Source organism: Miscanthus floridulus, chromosome 9, assembly GCF_019320115.1.
Source record: "Miscanthus floridulus cultivar M001 chromosome 9, ASM1932011v1, whole genome shotgun sequence".
In the NCBI taxonomy this organism is placed as follows: Eukaryota; Viridiplantae; Streptophyta; class Magnoliopsida; order Poales; family Poaceae; genus Miscanthus; species Miscanthus floridulus.
The window spans coordinates 65027843-65035834 of record NC_089588.1 but is presented as its reverse complement, the minus strand read 5'-3'; the positions used below and the strand labels follow the sequence as shown (position 1 = coordinate 65035834).

Sequence of the window (7992 nt, the reverse complement as noted above, 5' to 3'; positions counted from 1 at the left end):
ATGCATGAAGAATTGAACAACTTCATAAGAAATCAAGTATGGGAGTTAGTGAAGAGACCAAAGAACCACAATATGATTGGAACCAAATGGGTCTATAGAAATAAGCAAGATCAAGATGGGATAGTAGTAAGGAATAAAACAAGATTAGTAGCACAAGGCTATACTCAAGTGGAAGGTCTTGACTTTGGAGAAACTTATGCCCCGGTTGTTAGATTAGAAGCAATTAGAATCTTGCTAGCCTATGCTTGTGCCCACAACATTAAGCTCTAACAAATGGATGTCAAGAGTGCATTTTTCAATGGCTACATCAATGAAGAAGTATATGTTGAGCAACCTCCTGGTTTTGAAGATGATAAGAAGCCCGACCATGTGTACAAGTTGAAGAAGGCATTGTATGGATTGAAACAAGCACCTAGAGCATGGTATAAGAGGTTAAGGGACTTCCTACTCTCTAAAGGGTTCATGATGGGCAAGGTTGACACCACTCTTTTCACCAAGAATAGACTTATTTGTGTTGCAAATCTATGTTGATGACATCATATTTGGATCAACCAATTCAAGACTTTTGTGAAGAGTTTGGGAAGATGATGGCAAATAAGTTTGAGATGTTCATGATTGGAGAGTTGAGTTACTTCCTTGGTCTTTAAATCAAACAATTGAAGAATGGTACATTTGTGAGTCAAGGCAAGTACATCAAAGACATGCTCAAGAAGTTAGGTAAGAATGAGGCAAAGGCCATAAGTACACCAATGGGAACAAATGTCAACTTGGACTAGTGATGCAAGTGGCAATATGGTGGATCAAAAGTTGTATCGGTCTATAATTGGAAGCCTACCCTATGTGACCGCATCAAGGCCAGATATCATGTTTAGTGTGTGCATGTGTGCAAGATTCTAAGCCTCACCAAGAGAAAATTATTTGAAGGCTACAAAGAGAATATTGAGGTACTTGAAACTTACACAAATGTTGGTTTGTGGTATCCCAAAGGAGCAAAGTTTGAGTTAGTTGGTTATTCTGACTTGGATTATACGGGATGAAAAATTAAAAGGAAGAGCACCTTGGGCACATGTCAATTATTGGGAAGATCACTCATTTCTAGGTCATCAAAGAAGCAAAATAGTGTTGCATTATCAACCTGTCGAAGCCGAATACATATCCACCAGTAGTTATTGTGCACAAATTCTTTAGATGAAGGCCACCTTGAATTACTTTGGAATCAAGTTCAAGAAAGTGCCACTGCTTTGTGACAATGAGAGTGCAATCAAGCTAACCAATAATCCAACATGCAAGAACAAAGCACATTGATGTTCGCCACCATTTCATTAGAGATCACCAATAAAAAGGAGACATTTGCATTAAGAGTGTGGGCACCGAAGATCAACTTGCCAATATATTCACCAAGCCATTGGATGAGAAAAGGTTTTGCAAGCTTAGGAATGAGTTGAACATATTGGATTTCTCAAATATGTATTGATGCACCCCCACTTATATGACATGCCTCTCCTTCGAGCAATCCAAGGTAAAAGTTGATTGACATGCATACATCCTTTGCTAAGGACTCGTTTAGTGCATCTAGTCATTCCTCACATGTCTTAGGCTTATTTATAAAAATCAAATGAATTTAATATTTTTATGGCACCACTATTACTTCTATGCTTGATTTTATCTAGTGGTAGCATATGACATGTTTGTGGACTTGTGAACCTAGTGTTTAATCTAGAAAATAAGCTATAAGTGTTTAACTCAACATGGTACAAGATAACCCTTGAAATGAGGTGTGAAGAAGCTTGTCCTTGGATCAAACTAAGTTAAATATTTTTGGCAAGTGTTCTCGATTGGACCAAATATGGGAAAATGATCCTTACCCCATTGATTGACATTGATAATCTTAACCTATCTAAAATTGAACCTTTGTGGTCATTGATGATAAAATGGGGAGAAATTGCGCACAAAGATAGTGAAAAGATGACAAAGGGGAGAACTTTAACATAGGGGAAGAGATATGATAAAGTAAGGGGATCAATTAAAATTTAAGCACACAAGTAAGGGGAGCAAGCTCATAAACTTGATTGATGCATTTGAGTGTGCATTTCATATGTTTGTTTGCATAGGCACAAGTTTTAAATCAAAATTTCATGTTGTGTGGTGTATGCTAGTTGTAGGTTTGAATGATGAAATGAAAAACTAGCATGCATAGGTTGAGTAACTAGATTTATGCTTATATGTGAAAACTAGACCCTTGCTTCTAATGTTGATCTTATGGGGTATTCTAGTTTTTGTGTATGACTAGTTACTAATGGTGCTAAGGATGGTATATTGGTGCACTCCAATTGGTATCATGCTTCAAAGGTCCATCTCTTATACCTTAGCATCATTTGGTAGACATTGACTCCTACACTTCCTATCTAATCATATGTGCAAGCTTCAATCCAAACTCTTAGCACATATATAGGGGGAGCAATTGCTGCCAATTAGGGTTCATGAAATTTGTCAATATCTTTTTACACATGGTAAATATGCCTGGGCAAGCAATATGAATTCAATTGAATTTCAATTCATATCTTTGTGAAAGGGTTGTCATCAATTACCAAAAAGGGGGACATTGAAAGCTCTAGTTTTGTTTTGGTGAATTGATGAAGCCCTAAGTACTAACCTAGTTTATCAAAGTGATCATAAGATAGGTAGCACATTCCAAGTAATGGATCAAGTGGTGAAGATCATGATGATGGTGTGACCATGGTGATGATCAAGTGCTCGGCTTGGAAAAGAAGAAAGAGAAAAACAAAAAGCTCAAGGCAAAGGTGAAACTTGATAGGAGTTTTTTTGGTTTAGTGATCGAGACACTTAGCGAGTGTGATCACATTTAGGATCAATAGTCCTACTATTAAGAGGGGTGAAACTCGTATCGAAATATAGTTGTCAAAGTACCACTAGATGCTCTAACTCATTGCATATGTATTTAGATTCTAGTGAGTGCTAACACCCTTGAAAATGTTTGTGAAAATATGCTAACACACGTGCACAAGGTGATACACTTGGTGGTTGGCACATTTAATCAAGGGTGGCAAAGTTGGAGTTGAGAAGGGGCTGTCTCAAGGTGATCGAACGCTGTTCTAGCAGCGACCGGACTTAGTAGCCATGTCCGGTCAATGGAGCGCAGTGAAGGCCGTCCTCGGTCCTTTGACCGGACGCTAAACAGTGAAAGTGATTGGACGCACAGGGCCTGCTTCCGATCAGGCTATGACATACACTGACGCAAGCATCAGAGCGAGGCAGTGGTGACCGGACTCACCGACGCATCCAGTCATGTGTGACCTGATGCGTCTGTTCGTGATTTTGCCTCTCTAGATGCTTACTAGAAATCACCGGACTGTAGGCGAGGGTGCGCCTGGTCATCTCCGTAGTGCGTCCGGTCTTGACTTAACCGCGTGAGTGATTAAGTTGACCGTTGGGATCGTGCGGTGCTCATTGAACCGTGGTGACACGTGGCAGTGGATCAGTGACCGAACTCTGAGGTAGCGCGTCCAATCAAACCGATCGACGCGTCCGGTCATGTCGTGGAAGCTGACAGCAGAGAGCCAACGGCTCTATTTCGAGGGGACACCTATATAAAGCATTTGGCCGACTCTAGCTCACACTCTTGGCCATTTGCATTGACATAGCAACCTTGTGAGCTTAGTCAAAGCCCTCTCACTCATCTTTATCATTGATTCATCATCTTTGTGAGATTGAGAGTGAATCCAGGTGCATTGCTTGAGTGATTGCACCTAGAGACACTTGGTGTTCGTGTTTCGCTGCGGATTTGCTTGTTACTCTTGATAGTTGCCACCACCTAGATGGCTTGTTGCAGCGAGGATCATCGATCAGAGAAAGGTGCTTGTCTCTGGCTTCGATCGGGGTGATTATGAGTGGTTCTTGACCTTTCCCCGGCGGAGAGCCAAAAGGTACTCTAGTGCATTACTCGTGGCTTGTGTGTTCCTCATCTTGTGTTGGTTGTGCGGCACCCGGTTGTGGGTTTGGCGTGTGATGCCAATTAGCGCGTGAACCTCCAAGTGAGTGAATCGCCACAACGAGGACTAGCTTTGTCGGTAAGCATGTGGACCTCGATAAAAAATCTTGTATCATCTTGTCCGAGAATTTCTTGGTATTCATTATGATTGATTGACTCCATCATTGTGATTGGATCAATTCCCTCTACACGGCGGTATAATCATCACATTCCCTACCTTGTATTTATATTTCTAGTGTTGCTTCGCTCTTTAGTGTAATTAGTTTTGAGAGCGAGCTTGTGTAGGGTCTAGTGGTTAGTGTGGCTCTTTAGTTAGTCTTTGAGAGCATACTAACTTAGTGTAGTGACATAGCCATTGTGTGCTTAGAGATCATATACATTAAAATTATGGTAGTTGCCTTGCATTTTAGTAGGCTAGCACAACACTCGCTTCGCCGTTTAATTGTCTAACATCTTTGCTAAGTGTTGTTGTAGAAATTTTTAATAGGCTATTCACCCCCTCTAACCATTAGGACATTTTATATGTATCTAGACATATTATTATATCTAGATGTATAGTAAAATAAATGTACCAAAAAAGTCAAAAGCGCCTTATAATTTGAAATTGAGGGAGTATAGATCAATAGAATATGGAGAGTGAGATATGGCTAATCTGTGGGAGTGTGTGGAATCACGGTGAGGGAATTTTTATGAGGTGGATAGCCAGATAAAAATATAGAGCGTCTCGTGGAGATCCTCTTAGGAAAAGAAACAATCCATTCTTTTGAATGTGGAGATCCTATTAGGAAAAGAAACAATCCATTCTTTTGAATGTAAAGGAACACAATGTGGCTATTAGTCATTGAACATGATGTGACACTTGTTTTTGGCAAAGAACGACCGTGAGAAAACTCAATAAATACAACAGAGCATATATTAGACATTCGCTTTGATGATATCATCTGAAACTATTTTAACATTTCTGGCCTGTTTACTGATATTCTTAATGAAACAGAATCACCAACAGAAGTACTGACGACAGCAAACAGCTGAGAGATTTTGAATACCAGCTACCAAGTGATACTGAAGATGAATTAAATGCAACATATTGGTTTGAACCTCCTGCATGCATGATTCCAAAACCACCTTGAGCATATTGGTGCCATGATTCCGATGCTGCATCAGACAATGTTTGGACTTCTCCATTAGTTTACATATGTTATATATCAAGATGAACATTTAGCAGATTACATCAATTTACATATATCATCATAATTCAGTAGACAGTAGTTACTGACCTTTCTTGGATATTGTGCTGTTTGAATCGTCAAAGCCGACGGTCCAGAGGAAGTAGCCAAGCAACTGAGATCTCGCCGCAAACTCTAGCTTCTGCTGCACTACCTGTGCACCGTCGAAACTGACCCACAGGTCACCGTTGTAGAAATACTCTGCCACTGATTGGTTGTCATAGGTAAAAACGGTGCTTTCAGAATTCAGGTACTCTTCAGTCTCTGCATATGCAATTATCCCAGTCTGGTTGCTTTTCCTCTGCTTTGTTCCGGCAGCGGCAGTCGGTGACCCTAGCCCATTCTTGGCCTTGTTCCTGAGGAACCATGATCTTCCAAACAGAGGTATCCCCATCACCAGCTTACATGGAGGAACTCCTGCATCCAGCCATGAGATGACCCCGTAGCTCACTGAGAAGTGCGACGACTTGTCGTAGAGAGGTGCATCAGCTGTGGTGACGCTGCTGTCCCCGTGAAAACCGAAGGTGAGGATATTCGCCCAGTCGAGGTTGTTTGAGATTCCATCTATGGGGTAGTCGAGGTTGCCGTCAGGCATGTCAAACAGGTGGTTGGAAAAGTAGAGTGTTGCCGTCAGGAGAAGAGGGCCAGACAAGGAGTTGGTGGCGGATTCCGCCATGATCCTTGCTCGCCATTCCGCAAGCAGGACTCCGAGGTTCTCCATGTCCATCTGTGTGACTGGGAAAATCCACGACAAATCCAGGCCGTCGAAGCCGTTGGCTCGAAGCCAGTTCCACGGAGGAGTTGATGAACACTCCCCGGAGGTCCTTGTCTGAAGCCATTCTAGAGAAGGCGGCATTCGACGCATCCACCCTGTACTCATTTGTGCCGATGGACAGCATGGTCTTGGTAGACGGGCTCCCGGACTTGACGGTACCGGAGAACGCAGCGAGCAGCGAGCCCTCCTCTTCGGTCAGCTGAGGCGCGACAGCATAGCTTGTCTCGTCGATGGACACTGAGCTGTAGTAGAGGTGAGTGTACAAGGAGGCGTCGATGCTACTGACCGGGGAGTAGCGGCTTGAGGACGGCGACCAGTAGCCAGCTCTCACTCCAGCAGGTCCTCCATTGCCGCCGCATTGCTGCTGTGATGCCGATGTCGAAACCACTGACAAGAATCCAGCAAGGGAGATTATTGAGGATATGATGAACCATGCTAGTTCCATTGCTGGGAGGTGGTGAAGTGGTTGCAGTTGCAGTGGGAAGCTGGGCTGAGGACGAACGAAGTGGTTACAAAGTTGAGCATCGCTTTGAGACTTTGATATGAGGGGAGAAATTCTCAGTGGTTTGGTGGGAGCAGATGGATGATGGCGATCACTGATTGCGTTGCATAGCTGTCCCTCATCAGGCTGCCTGCCGGATAGAAACGAGGGATGCGATGCTCTGCTATTTGCCTTTGGTAATGATTAGTAATTAGCTAGCTGCTAATAAGTATATTAACACTCTGTTCTGGGGCTTAATTACCCTGCCTAATATTCTTTAAATTCGCTACAAGCAACGCGTGAATGGATCTGGAACTTCTGCTGGTAGGACATGCTTGGCCTTGTCTGGCGACTGGAACTCTTTCAGAACCCTTCAGGCCTAATCTAAACTCCCACTGTGTCACCTCTGCTTCGAGCTCTGTGCAAAGCAAACCGGAATGTTAACTGAGGTAAACAGACATTGTTCAGCACAATTGTAGATGTGCAACTTTTTTCAGCAAGCCTCTTCAACCTTGATGATGAAGCATGGGGCTGTCACTCAGTGTTGACTTTTTTTCAGTTATAAGGTGCCACCACTTTTGTTTGGTCACGCAATCCAAAAGAGTTGATGAGTGGGGGTTGGTATGTGCTGGTAGAACTTTCTGTTAAGCCTCTGCTTAATTTTAAGAGGATGGTTAACTGCTCCCAGCATTGTTGTCAAGCATTGTACTGCAGACCAGGTAGGTGCATGCGTTGCAGGCAGGCCATGTGCCCAGAGCGTCAATTATGAGGTCAGCGTGGCGACGGTTTGTCCTCTTGCGTTCGGGCATTATTTGGAACAGGAACATTTTGGAGCATTTTGGATTCCGGTTTGGGTGAGACGACGAAACGCACTGGGAGGCTGTTCAGTGTTGCTCCACTTCGCCATGGATCCATGTCGGAAAGCCGGCTACTTCACGTGCTGTGCACCTGTGGCCTGCTGCTGCTGTGTTTTAGGATCGCAAAGGCTGGCTGGCTGGATAGACTGGCAACCATATGATGCTGAGATTTTGTTAGATTTGTTTTATATGGAGAATTATGTTTCGTACTTTTCTTCAAGATGTGTTTTGGGATGGACAAACAATTTGCTTGTTTCGATATGCGATGCTATTCTTGAATTACCAGGTCCCGAAGTCTAGAGGGTTGCGACACCTTATTTTTCGGACTACTTTTTCAGATCCTGGTTTTGCGACAGCAATTGCAAACTACTACGTGAAATCAAGTGCTGAAAATAATCTTTTCTGAACCACATATACAACTCTGCCATCTGAGTACATAGTATCTGAAGTTAATCAGTGGAGTTTTGCCATCCAAATGCAAACTCACCCGAGATTGAGTCCACATCTAGTACCCTTAAATCTGGAACTTGTCGTGTTTTGGGCTCAATGTTTTCCACTACAATAGTCTCACATTCTAATGGTTGATTGGGTGCTCCAGTGTTAATGATGCGGTAGATAATAAGCAAACGGAAGCATCATTATAC

General features: G+C 42.9%; 1 pseudogene; it reads right to left on the bottom strand.

Annotated features, from left to right (window-relative positions):
- Window positions 1-4846: 4846 nt before the first annotated feature.
- LOC136482082 (nod factor hydrolase protein 1-like) lies at window positions 4847-6634 on the bottom strand (annotated as a pseudogene).
- Window positions 6635-7992: the final 1358 nt, after the last annotated feature.